The sequence below is a fragment of the Hyperolius riggenbachi genome, chromosome 4, assembly GCF_040937935.1.
Source record: "Hyperolius riggenbachi isolate aHypRig1 chromosome 4, aHypRig1.pri, whole genome shotgun sequence".
NCBI lineage: Eukaryota > Metazoa > Chordata > Amphibia > Anura > Hyperoliidae > Hyperolius > Hyperolius riggenbachi.
In genome coordinates this window covers 310,892,278-310,906,430 of record NC_090649.1, presented here as the reverse complement: position 1 = coordinate 310,906,430, position 14,153 = coordinate 310,892,278, and the positions used below count along the sequence as shown (strand labels likewise).

The 14,153-nt window shown below is 45.0% G+C and overlaps 1 protein-coding gene and 1 long non-coding RNA gene across 3 annotated transcripts in view; one reads left to right on the top strand and one right to left on the bottom strand.

Moving 5' to 3' along the window:
* The window catches only part of LOC137503926 (tumor necrosis factor alpha-induced protein 3-like), a 59,090-nt gene extending 57,604 nt beyond the window's left edge, over positions 1 to 1,486 (bottom strand). Inside the window, exon 1 of the mRNA XM_068231661.1 lies at positions 707 to 1,486. The gene's annotated coding sequence lies outside the window, so the exon portion shown is untranslated. The remainder of the gene's footprint in view (positions 1 to 706) is intronic.
* LOC137503927 (uncharacterized) overlaps positions 1 to 14,153 on the top strand; it is an 83,533-nt gene that overhangs the window by 8,189 nt on the left and 61,191 nt on the right. The gene's annotated exons all lie outside the window — the stretch shown is intronic.

Genomic DNA, 14,153 nt, shown 5'->3' with positions numbered 1-14,153 from the left:
ACTTCCATTTGTCTCTATCCCTAAGGGGACACCTATAAGGTAGGACAACCTACTTGTACAAATATTGTTGGTTACTGCCATATAGAGTATATACACAGTATAAAATCCTCCTTTAAACCTCAATAAAAAGCATTAAAACAGTCCTTGTGAAACAACAATAAAGTGCAAATGCCCACTGTCAGGAACCGGCCCCACGGCAAGCCTGCACAGACGGTTTACGACTGGGTGTTTTGACCGGATCGAGAGGGGAAGCAGCCTTATCAAGCTAACACAAGGTTGTCACCCCTCAAAAACACTTCTCACTCTCTGCCACCACTAGCACCTGCCAGACACTTCAACAATTCCCACTCTGCTGTTGAGTGGCCTGCTTTCAGTCCAGCGTTTTCGTATTTGGGTCAGCTGCACGCTTAGACCAAAACACTGGAACGCCGCACACACACAATACAATCACACGGTAGCAAGGCACAATCCCAGCAGTACAATCAGGCACTGAACTTGTAACGCAAATTACACTGCAGTCTCTCTCTAGGACTCTGAGCTCAGTTAGTACATCAGAAGTCAGGCTTATTAAATAAATATTTAATATTCCAAAAAGTGGAACAGTACAGAAAGGAATATATACAAAAGAGTTACAAAAACAAGTTAAAAATTACAAAGACACACAATAAGACAGTTTGCAAAAATAAAAACGGGAATCAAATGTTACCAGCATGAAGGTCTGAACGTTGTTTGCGGGAGAACGCAGCAGCTGGTTGGACCAGGGCAGTTCTAACTTCTTTGCTATCTCCTGGGAACTACAAGTTGTGAATGTCCTCTTCTAGCTTTTTAGCAAGCAGCGTATCCCGAGGGTACTCATCCAGATATAATTTAATTTCCTCAGAAGGTTTGCACAGAACTCTGGTCATATCCTTGCTGGCTGTGATATGCAAACTTCAAAGGTTCCTGTTTTAGCTTCCAACTTTCCAGACTCAGTCAGTCCTGATTGTATATTGGGACAACAGGGGCTGTTTGCATGCGTACAAAGTTCAAAGCAATGCAACACCTTTTCAGGAGATTGAGGACAAAGGGGTGGGTCGTTATCTAGTTACCTGTTTCCTTGCTGGAAACTGAATGCAAATGTAATTTATATTGACATACAGAAAATCAAATTAGCAGCTTCCTTCAGCCTGGTGCCCAATTATACCCCAAAGCCAGCTGCCAGACTGGCTTCTAACATACATACACATCTGAAATTGTACACAGCAGACAGAAAATGAAAAAAATGGCTTCTGTATTATATACAATATCACAAATGGCTGCTATATTATGACACCCACGTTTCATGTGTACTTACACACTCCCAGATGTGTTTAGGCTCATTAGTAAGTAATGCTATCTCCCAGGCAGTGCAGTTTCTAGGCTAAATTGCACCCAGGGCGAGAGTGTAAAAATTGCATCCCCTTCCCCCCTACCCCAGTGGACTCGCGAACCCTTAGGTCCCTTTTACACTTAGTCAGTTGCTCTCAGTTATAACTGAAAGAAAACTGATTTTCAAACTATGGCACAGTTCCCACCACACGTTTTAACTGAAATCTTTTTCACAATGCACTGCTATGGAAAAAACGTGTACCAACGCACACTAATGGCCCTTTTCCACTAGCAATCACAAACGCCAGCGATTTCGATTTTTCATTTGTATTGCACTATCACTCTAAAAATCGCTCCAGAAAGCGATTGCGATTTCCAAATCGAATCACTATAGTGGAAAATACTTCTCATGATTTCTATGATAAAGTAACAAACCTAGCGATTTAAAAATCAATAGCAATTTGCGATTTTGCGATTCAGCTGTGTAGTGGAAAAAGGCACTTCAGCATATTAATGCACACTAACGCATACCAACTGATTAAATGTAAAAGTACCCTTCCTCTTTAGGGACAATCACACAGCCACAGGTGACAAGTAGATCTGCCTACTTACTAGTGACCAGCCATCCAGGAGGAAACAGAGACCAGGAAAACACACAGGCGAAGAGAGCCCAGAAAGCTGACTCCTCCATGGGCACAGCGCACTGACAGCCTGCAGTACCGCTACAGGACATCAGGTGTCATCACGCGGAGGTGACGTGATGATGACTTGACATCTGATGCAGACAGCCCAGGAGGAGTCAAGGAAGGTGATTGAGTTGGTAACCTTCTTCCATTTGGCTGCACCATGCGTCACCAGCTCCCTAGCAGTTATGTCCTTCTGTCTGCGCCCCCCTTCTTCTACTTGCTGGTCTGCACCCAGGGCGGTCACCCTGCCCAGACTGCCCAAGAAATGACCCTGCCCCCCGGACCCTGTAGCTGGTGGGTAACTGCGGCGTCCCGCTGCTCTATCCCTCACTACCTCGTACTCGGACCAAGGCACTCACTTCCTGGAACCTTACTGCGTCAGACGTATTGTATCCTTCCAACATGTTTCATAATTCAGAGGCTAGCGTTGCCAGTACATACTTCTCATTTATGTAATGCTGCCTCCTGCTAACTCCTCCCCATACTGTTGTTTATCACTAGAGGCGGGTTACCTTTCCACTTTGCTTGCCGCTCAGCAGTTCAGGGGCCCATGGCAGGTCTCTGTGTGGACTGAGGTGGGCCCCTTATTGCTGGATGCTAGGATCGTTTTTTCCCTTGGCCACCTGCCCCATAGCATCTGCTATGGTGATCCCTAACACACTACTTTAGAAAAGCACCCACATTTATGATTACTAGGTGTAGGAAGGTGATACCTTGATCCAGTCAGGCAGATCATTGTTATCCTTGTGGCTTCTCTTCCCTGTTGGTTAAGGCACACCAAGGGTCAAGAGGTTGAACGTGATATGCATGGGATGTTTTTCAACCAAGATAACAAGGTAAATTTAAATATGGAAAGCGGACCCAAACTCTTGAACAGCACACAATGCACACAAGTCTTTATTTCACATATAGTTGCTGATGAAATTAACTTCTTTGTGTTCTGTGTTTGTTTAGATAGATCAAAGTATCTAAATACATTAATAGTATCTAAATACATGAACTGTTATTTACTGCATTTAAATGTATACTTTTTTCATATGAAACTTTAAAATCGATTTTCTCAAAAACTATAAGGTCTTTTTAAAAAAATGTTTTTCCTCTTGTTCCGACTGTTCTTCTTAACATGTCTGTTTCTGGCATGTAAGGGGGCTTTACCATTACCCGCTATAGTCGGCGGGTTTTTAATCACGAATACCGACTAGTGATCACAAGTAGGTCGTGATTACGAGTCGGGTAATCAGTGCAATCACGAGTGCATTCGTGATCGGCATTCATGAGCGAGAGCCGATCACTAATGCCGATTACGACCTCGTGATTGCAAAAAAGTTACTCGTGATCACGACCTCGTGATGAGCATCTCTGGCAGTGAGGTGAAGGTCTTTGGAGGACCAGTTGGACGACCTGGTATATACCTGGTAATATGTTGGCAGTGCTGCGTAATATGTTGGCGCTTTATAAATACAATAAATAAATAAACAAGCTTGGAAATGTAGGTAGGGCAGGTTTTGTGCACAGATTTGTATGCCAGGCATAGAATCTTGAACATTATCCTGAATCGGATAGGGAGTCAGTGCAAGGATTTACAGAGGGGAGATGTGGATGCGGAGTGGTGCGAAGAATGTATGAATCTTTTCAGCCACGTTCATAACTGATTTAAGGGGAGCAATGCGTTTCAAGGGGACGCCAGTCAGGAGGGAGTTACAGTAATCAAAGCGGGGTATGATGATGAGGACATTGATGAGCAGCTTGGTCGTGTCCGATGTTAAGAAGGGGCGGATCTTGGAGATGTTACGGAGGTGGAAATTGCAGGCTCTGGTGACGTTTTGGATGTGTGGGATGAAGGAGAGGTCAGAGTCCAGGGTGACACCCAGTCAATGGGCCTGGGAGGTAGGGCGAATGGTTGTGTTAGGGCACCTCTAGCCATTTTGTCACTCCAGGCGAGAAAACCTGTGGCGCCCCCCTTCCCCCCGTGGTGTCCCTCCACGAAAATAATCGCAATGCGGCAATGTTTCACTAGAAAATAATCCTAATGCAGCAGTATTTCACCAGAAAATTATCGTAATGCAGCAATGTTTCACCAGACTATAATCGTAATGTGGGCAGCGTTTCACCAGAGAATAATCGTAATACAGCAATGTTTCATCAGAAAAAAATCGTAATGCAGCAATGTTTCACCATGAAATAATTGTAATGTGGCAATGTTTCACCAGAAAATAATCGTAATGCAGCAATGTTTCACCAGAAAATAATCATAATGCAGCAATGTTTCACCAGAAAATAATTGTAATGCAGCAATGTTTCACCAGAAAATAATCATAATATGGGCAGCATTTCACCAGAAAATAATCACAATGCGCAATGTTTCACCAGAAAATAATCGTAATGTGGGCAGCATTTCACCAGAAAATAATCGTAATGCAGCAATGTTTCATCAGAAAATAATCGTAATGCAGCAATGTTTAACCATAAAATAATTGTAATGTGGCAATGTTTCACCAGAAAATAATCGTAATCTGGGCAGCGTTTCACCAGAAAATACACCTAGGCAGGGCTCTTCTTCCTGCCCTGGTGCTGCACCAGTAAAAAAAAAAAAGCATTTACTCACCTGCAGAAGGCTCCTCTCCCAGCCTCTCTCTGGCGTGCAACTCCCCCGATGGTCTTCCATGCAACAGGTCCTGCTGCACAACTCCCACGCTGACACAGACAGAGTAGGGCTATGAGAAGATGGCGCCTAAAGCCCTGTACTGGAGACACAAATAGTCTCCAGTGCAGGGCTTCGGATGCCATCTTACCGTAGCCCTGCTCTGCCTGCTGGAAATTACAGACTCCGCAGGTGAGGTGAACTGCCAGCTGCGGGGAGTGAACTGGCACAGCGTCTATTAGATGCCGCAAACCAGTTCATAACCTGGGGGTCCCACATACAGTAAACACTGAGGCTTGAAGCTTTTACTTCTACCTGTAAACCTGAAATCAATTTAAAATTTTAATTTTTTTTAGGATTTCCATAAATTGTAGTGAAGATTTTTTTTTATTCCTACAAAGGTTATCATGCTGTGGCTAATCTTTTAATGCAGAGAAGAAGTTCTGAATTGAATTCCACTTTAAGGCTGCTTTCAGAGTGGGACGTTACAGGTGCACGTTAGAGCAGCCTGTAACGTAGCCCAACTCACAGTAATGATAAATCAATGGGCTGCTCACAGTGCCCACGTTGCTTTACATTGTAACGCTACACGTTGAATGGAAGTGCAGCATGTTGTGCGTTATACGCGGTTTTAGCCGCGTTAGACTGTTTGCACATGCTCAGTAATGTGTTTTTTTTTATTTACTAGAGGAGGAGGGGAGAGTTCGCTATTGTGGCCAGCCACATGGCTAATTAATATTCACTGAAGTGTAGTGATGGGAAGTTCGCTCTTTTCAATCAATCGATTCATTGAAAAGAGCCAACTTCCCATCACTAGGTTCAGTCCTGCTGCTCTGCCTCTGAATCGATTCTGAACAGTAGTGATGGGAAGTCCGGCTCTTTTCAATGAATCGATTCATTGAAAAGAGCCGACTTCCCATCACTACTGCAGTGTTTACTTCCTGGAGCGGCCACTTATTGGCTGGCGGGACCACGTGATGCGGAGTGTTCCGATCACGTGGTCTCCACAGCCATTTTAACAGCGCACCAAGAGCCGCATAACGCGGCTTTATATAGCGACCACCTTTGCCACCAGCAAGCGTTGCGTTAGGGGACGTTATGCGACCTTAACGTCCCCTGCAACGCAACGTCTAAGTCTGAAAGAGCCCTAAAGGGAACCCATGGTGAGGGGGATATGGAGGTTGACCTGTTTATTTCCTTTTACATAATGCACATTGCCTGGCTGTCCTGCTGATCCTCTGCCTCTAATACTTTAAGCCATAGACGCTGAACAAGCATGTAGATCAGATGTTTATGACAAATCTGACAAGATTAGCTGCAAGCTTGTTATAGGTGTGTGATTTAGACCCTATTGGCCAGAAAGATCAGCAGGACTGCCAGGCAGCTGGTGTTTTAACCTCCTTGCCGGTTATACCGAGCTCAGCTCGGGGTAACCTGCGCAGGAGGATTTCTCAGGCCCCGCTGGGCCGATTTGCATAATTTTTTTTTGTTACATGCAGCTGGCACTTTGCTAGCTGCTTGTAACATTCGATCGCCGCCGCTCGTCGCCGATCTGCCGCTACCCGCCACGCCGAGCTGCAACCCCCCCCCCCGCCCCAGACCCCTGCGCAGCCTGGCCAATCAGTGCCAGGCAGCGCTGAGGGGTGGATCGGGATTCCCTGCGACATCCTGACGTCCATGACTGTTCTGAACGGGATTTCCTGCTTACTCCGATCGCCGGAAGCGATCAGAGTGGCTGTAGAGCTGCCGCTGTACAGCGGCTATCATGTAGCAAGCCCTGGGCTCGCTACATGATTTAAAAAAAAAAAAAAAAAAAAAAAAAGTGTTGCGCTGCCCCCTTGCCGGCGGGAATTGGACCGGCAAGGGGGTTAAAAGGTATTAACATGGCAGCTTCCATAAGTCGCACACCTCGGGTTCCTTTTTAATTTTTAATAAATTGTGCTCCCACAGAAGTGCATAGATTGCCTATTTGTTGCATTTTTGTAAGGGTCTTTCTGTTGTTACCAGTGGGGCCAGTGAGAGACAAGGGACATAGGTCGCTTGTATTTACAAATCTTTTACAGAAGAAAATCTTGTGAACTCTGCATTGTTGTTTTGCTTAGTTAGGTTATACGGTAGTTTACTCAGACAGATAAGTTTCCAACATTGCACAAGTTCTCTTCACAGCCTATTATATTTAGATGGAAAAGCATTTTTCAAATATGTTTACTGGCATACAGGTTTCTTGCCTAATTTGTAGATAGAACACTCATAATTGCAAAAACTTTTCTTGGAATTTGCTGTTTTCAGATTTTCAGCTGAGGTGTGTATTGTTCAGGATTGGGAGCAGGGCCGGCCCGCTCATGAGGCGGGGTGAAACATTTGCCTCAGGCGGACATCTGGGGGGGGGGCGGCTCCCGCCTGTCCGTGGGTGGGAGGCCGCCCGCCGAGCTGGAGGAGTAGCGGGCAGAAAGGGGGTATTGGGCCTAGCGGTGGGGAGGGGGGTCGGACCCGATCTGCGCTCCCCTCCAGCTGTAAATAGTTAAGTACCAGTGTATAGATTAAGAGGCAACGGGCGGGGATCACTCACCTCTTCCGCGGTCCAGCGAGCGCTCCACTGACGTCACTTCCTGCAACACCACCCACTGTATGGAAGGCGTCGAAGGAAGTGACGTCAGTGGAGCGCACCTTAGAACGCGGAAAAGGTGAGTGATCCCCGCCCGTTGCCTCTTAATCTATACGCTGGTACTTAACTATTTACAGCTGAAGTGGAGCGCAGATCGAGGGACCCAGGCGAGGGACGACCCCCCTCCCCACCGCTAGGCCCAATACCCCCTTCCTGCCCGCTACCCCTCCAGCTCGGTTTTCTTTATCAATTACATTAGCTGCTGTGAAAAAATGCGTACAGTGGTGTGCAGAAAACGTACATAGAAAAACACACGCAGAAAACTGCCAAAGGCTTAGGGCCTGATTCACTATTCGGTGCAGGGCCGGCGCTACCATTAAGGCAAAGGAGGCAGCTGCCCCAGGGCCCCAGAGCTTGTAGGGGCCCCCAGTGGCTACAAGAGGAAAAAAAAAATTCAAAATCGGCCTTATAGTTTTTGAGAAAATCGATTTTAAAGTTTCAAAGGAAAAACAAAAACACATTTAAAAACCTGCCGACTTTAATGGTTAATAGCAAATCCACCTTAAATGCTAGAAACCCTACATTTGCAGGGTATGTTAAGGAGATCATTAGGAATAAGAGGAAAAAACAATTTTTCAAAAAGACCTTATAGTTTTTGAGAAAATCGATTTTAAAGTTTCGAAGGAAAAAAAGTATACTTTTAAATGCGGTAAATGTCACTTTTAGTAGCAAACCTAACGGTAGTGTAATTTTACATGCATCAAACGAAAGCGCAATAAATTTCCTGACGGGGTTTTCCCAATTTTTTTTTTTATGTTTAGAGTGTGGGAATTTAAAAAAAAATTGTGGGGTCCCCCCTCCTGAAACTTTTTAACCCCTTGTCCCACATGCAGGCTGGGTTAGCCAGAATGTGGAGCTCTGACCGATTGGGACTTCACACCCTGACTATACCAGCTGCAAAAAAGGTCCCCTAATGCCGATTTTTGTTCCAGGGTATATGTTGGGGGGGCCCCCCAGGTTTATTTTGCCCTGGGGCCCCATTGTTGCTTAAACCGGCCCTGATTCGGTGCTAACCTAGTTAGCACGCCTTAAGGCTTTGGGCGTGCTAACTAGGGTGCTAAGTAGTTAGCACGCACCAAGCTGAATAAGATTGCGCGCAAAGTATCGCACGAACCAGGCTTGGTGCGCGTGAAACCAGTGCGACAAAAATGGCACACCCGATGCACCCATAAGGGCGCATTGTATGCGCCCTAAACGTGGCATGGGTGCGACAATTAGGGCGCATCCAATGCGCCTTTATAGGCGCACCGGGTGCGCCGATTTCATCGCACCCGGTGCAATGTTTTGCGCGCACCGGACTTTGCGCGCGATACTTTGCGCACAAGCATTAATTAGCACACGTAAAGTTTGTTTAGGCGTGATAAAGGGCTTTTCACAAGCGTGCTAACAGTTAGCACCGCTTTGTGAATCAAGCCCATAGGTTGGGAGGATCTTAGTGTTAAGCGTAGGTAAGGGGGATGATAGTGTTAGGCGTAGGTGGAGGGAGGTTAGTGTAAGGTGTAGGTAGTGGGATGGTTAGTGTTAAGTGAAGGAAGGTGGAAAGATAGTGTTAGGTGTAGGTGGGGGAAGGATGGTGTTAGGTGTAAGTAGGAGGAAGGATAGTGTAAGGCATAGGTAGAGGGAAGTTAGCAGTTCTCAGGGTACTTTGGGCACCAGGGTTCGGCTACGAACTCCGGAGAAAACAGCGATCATGTGAAATCAGATGCCCAGGATTCAGCTTCCTGCATCAGCTGTGGCAAGGTGCTAGTGTTAGGCATAGGTAGAGGGGAGAATAGTGTTAGGGGTAGGTAGTAGGAAGGATATTGTTAGGCATAGGTGGGGGAAGGATAGTATAAGGTGTAGGTAGGGGGGAGAATAGTGTTAGGTGTAGGTAGTAGGAAGGATATTGTTAGGCGTAGGTGGGGGAAGGATAGTATAAGGTGTAGGTAGAGGGAAGAATAGTGTTAGGTTTAGGTAGTAGGAAGGATATTGTTAGGCGTAGGTGGAGGAAGGATAGTGTTAGGTGTAAGTTGGGGGAAGGATAGTTTAAGGCATAGGTAGAGGGAAGTTAGCAGTGCTCAGGGTTCTTTGGGCACCAGGGTTTGGCTACAAACTCTGGAGACAGCAGCAGGCATGTGAAATCAGATGCCCAGGATTTGGCTACCTGGATTAGCTGTGACAAGGCCTTCGTGTAAGGCATGGGTAAGGGGAAGAATAGTGTAAAGTGCGAGTAAAGGTAAGGCTAGTGTTAGGGGTAGGTAGAGGGAAGGATAGTGTAAGGCGTGGGTATGGAAAAGGATAGTGTTAGGCATAGGTAGTGGGGATGTTAGTGTTAGGCATAGGTGGGGGGATGCTAGTGTTAAGCGTAGGTATGGGGGATGTTATTGTTAAGCATAGGTGTGGGGGGAGTATAGTGTTAGCGTAGGTAGGTGAAGGACAATGTTAGGCGTAGGTAGGGGGGAGGTTAGTATTAGATGTAGATAAGGAATGGTTAGTGTTAAGCATAGGTAGGGGGAGGTATAGTGTTAGGTGTAGGTAGGGGAATTGTTAGTGTTGAGCACAGGTAGGGGGAGGGATAGGGAGACAAGAGAGCGCTCCGTAGTGCATTAAATGAGGTTTACTTGATAAATAAAAGATAAATCATCACACTCACATTTAGTGAAATTGTTTGCGTCTGTGCCTTTTGCTCGTCCTGCGGGTCGCCTCGTACCATGGATGGCCTGGCCAGGGCCAACGGTATAGATGGGATGTCAGAGGAACGTCTGACTGGAGCAAGCGGCGCACAGACTCTGCCGTCTGACGTCACTACCGGTTTCGGCGTAAGTCCACGCCTTCCTCAGGTGACGGGCTCTGTAGACGGCTGGGTATACATAGCGTTATACGCTTGGCAACAAGGTTGCCAAGGGGCGGCGATTAAAATGAACAACTTTATTGAAACAGTTTAAAAACGTGCATTCCACTGTTTGATGAAACGCTGTGCGAACACATTGAAAATAATAACTCCTGCAGTGTTTACCTGCATTAGATGAACTGATGCATATGTACAATAAATATAAAAATATAAAACATGAATATAAAAATATATAGAACATGAATTTATGTCAAATTATAAACAGATAGTGCCTCGGACATAAGGCTATTGCATTAATCATGTAGCTTATATTGCCAAAGTAAGAGGCAGAAAGGCTAAATTTAAACACAAAACAAATTGCTATGTGTCTACACATTGATCCACAAGAGTCTTTCGACCTCAAAATATAAAGTGTAAACTGGCATCTTAAACAAGAATGTGATCCAAAGACACCCCGTGGACCATTAACTAACTGAACAAGACACCACAGGTCTCAAAACCACAGACCCTACTGCAGCCAACAGGCAATGTAGTATCAATAAAACAAGAACTATGAGCAAAAATCCCAATGTTTAGAAGAATGGTTGCTAGTGTGTACATGCATAGGTAGTCAAACCTTCATTTTTGAATAAAACAATTGTAAATGTAACAATATAAATTAGCAGAAAGACTTAAAAACTGTTATCATATGACCATAACTGAGTAATCTGGCCTTATCATAGAATAGAAGATTATGCAAAAAATTGGGCAAAATTATCATCACTAAGACTATACTGATAGAAAAGGCCACACAACCCACTATATCTAAGGTGCAAGCACAAGATGAGAGGCAAAGTTCTATACACCATTATATGGGAGCAAAAAGAACATTTACACATACATAGACTCCACAGACAGCCACCATTACGTGGAGGCAAAAGAAACACATATATATACATAGACTCTACTGGCAGGTTATCCCCCCACCAGTGTATCACTCCTTCCAGAAGACGGAAGCCATAATTTTTGTGTATATATGGATGAGTTATTACAGACAAAGATGATCACAGATTACAACTGAGACACTCAAAAAGGACCACAGTAACAGGGGCAGCTAAAAGGAAAACATTATGTCATGAAGCTGTGTACTTCTAATTCCTCATTAAGACCCTTAGGTGATAGTGTGTCCAAACGGAAGATCCAATACATCTCCCGTTCACACAATTTTTTATATCTAAGGCCCATAGTTAATGTGTCCGGGATGTATTCCAGGCCTATGATCTTTAGACTTTCTGGATTTCCTTGATGGTGTTGCTGAAAATGGCATGGCACACTGTGTTTGTCTGATTTGGCTAAGGCCCTGTTCACACTTGCGGTTTTGTCAAAACCGCACCGGATGTCCGGACCGCACCGGAGCCGGACCGGACCTGATCCGTACGGTTCCTATCCGGATCCGGTCCGGGTCCGGTCCGTTTGCATCCGGTTTCCGTGCGGTGTGAACACGGTTGCGGTCCGGATCCGGTTTCTTAAGGAGATAACATCCTGTAAATACCTGGGGTCTGGGAGGTCAGCAGAAGGGTCTGGGGTCATTGTTGGAGACAGGTGGACGTGTGGAGACCATCCGTGGATACAGAGACTGCAGTTGGGACCATGGATCCAGGCATTTTTTACTCGTAAACCTGGGAATTCTCTCCTTCCTGTTGTTCGCCTCCTCGTTATCAGACATCAGACATGTTGCTGCCAAAACGAGCTCCAGCATGAAATCGCTGCTGCCCCACTCTTTGAACGCTGGGCCCATGTGGTCCCCATCCAAAATGCATAGGAAGTGGGGTAGAACGTTCGGTTTTTGTAGCCAGTGTGTTGTGCGCTCTCCGGCTCTCATTGCTTTGTATTGGCCGGATGGTGCAGTCCGGCTCCGCTCCGGATACGGCTGCCGGAGGAGCCGGACCAAAAAATAGCGCATGTTGGAACGGACGCCGGAGTCCGGATCCGGTCCGGATCCGGTCCGGCTCCGGTCCGGCAGAACGGACGCATGTGAACGGACGCATAGGCTTTCATTGCTATTGCCGTGCGTCTGTTCCGTCCGTTCTGCAAGCGGTCCGGCTCCGGCACGGCGATTCCGGACGGCCACCGCTAATGTGAACCGGGCCTTAGATATTGCATTTATGCTCATCTAAACAGGTCCTGAGTTCCCGTGTGGTCCTGCCTACATATTTCTTATTACACCCACAGTATAAAAGATAGACTACAAATTTGGTGGCACAATTTATGAACTGTTTTAAGGGTATTGTAGGGCCACCCTGATTTGGTATGGTTTTGGCTCTGTGTTCCATAAACACACAGCATCCACACCTGTTTGAACCACATCTGAAGTTTCCAGTTATACTGCTTTTAAGCCAGGTGGTTTTATCATTGTTCTTCAGGCTCACTTGACTGGGTGCAATGGTGTTTTTTAGCGACTTCGCTTTTTTAAAAATTATTTGAGGTGTCTCTGGTAAAAGATTCTTTATTATAGGATCCTGTAGCAGTATTGGCCAATTGTTCTTTATAATGTTCTGGATTTTTCCAGAGCTGCCTGTATATTTTGTTATGAAAGTGGGCCCACTTTTACATGATGCAGATTTGTCCCTCTCTTTCTTTCTTTTGTCAGTTGTATCTGTCTGTATTTCATATTCCAACCTGGCTGATTGTATAGATCGATCTGTGTAGCCTTTTTCTCTAAACTTGGTGGTAAGAATGTTCGATTGCACTTGGTAGTCATGGTCCTTACTGCAGTTCCGCCTTAATCTGCAGAACTGGCTTCTTGGTATATTATGTTTCCATCTGGGATGGTGACAGCTATCTGCATGGAGGTAGGAGTTGCCTGCTGTTGGTTTAAAGTGAGTACGTGTTTGAATGGTCAGATCATGATCAATGAACAGTTCTAGATACAGGAAGATTAATTCAGACCTGTCTATAACATGAGTAAATTCTAACCCGAAGCTATTATTGTTGCAATAGGTGACAAATTCCAAAAACCTATCTTTAGTGCCGTCCCAGATAAGTAAGATGTCATCAATGTATCTGGTGTAAAGCACAAGATTAGCTTTAAAAGGGTGATCAGACCAGATATGATAGTGTTCCCATGTATATATTAGCGAAACTTGGGGCAAATCCAGCCCCCATCGAAGTCCCGCATTTTTGTAGGTAATAGTCCCCCATGAAGCTGAAGTAATTGTGTTCTAAAGCAAATTTCAAAAGATCCAAAATAAATTGGGCCTGTCCAGTGTTTAGAGTCTCATCTTCCGATAAAAAGTGTCTCACTGCCTCAAGCCCTTTAGTGTGCGGTATACAAGTGTATAATGAACACACGCCCAGTGGTATCCTTTTTTCCACGTGTAGTGTTTCAGAATTTCGAGTGCATGTAGGGAATCCCTAGTATATGATTCAGTATGTTGAACAATAGGTTGTAAAAAATAGTCCACATAATCTGATATGGGTACCATTATCCCCTCCATACCTGCCACAATTGGCCGTCCAGGTGGCTCCTCCAGGTTCTTATGGATCTTTGGTATGTGGTAAAAGTATGGAATAAGTGGGTTTTTAGGTTTTAAAAAAGTATACTCCTCTTTACTGATGATTTCCTTAGTCATCCCATCATCAAGGATCGCAGTTAGATCCCTTGAGAATTCCTGTGTGGGGTCTTTTCTCAATTTGACATATACATTAATATCACTAAGTAGTCTTTCTCCCTCTGTTTTATCAACACTTTAACAAAAAAGGTCCTAAATATTTTTAATTTTGATATGCTTCCCAGGTCTAAGACCTTATATCGAAATTTTTACACACAAAAAAGCTTGGGAAGGAAAAATGAATCAACTAAGGTTATTATATTCTAAAAATAATCATTTATTTATAAATCCATAATAAAAGATTTTAAAAAATAGCCAAGGCACACACACATAGCAGGAGATGCACTGATTCCATGTCTATTATTTCAACCACCTGGACCCAGGTTAACACCTG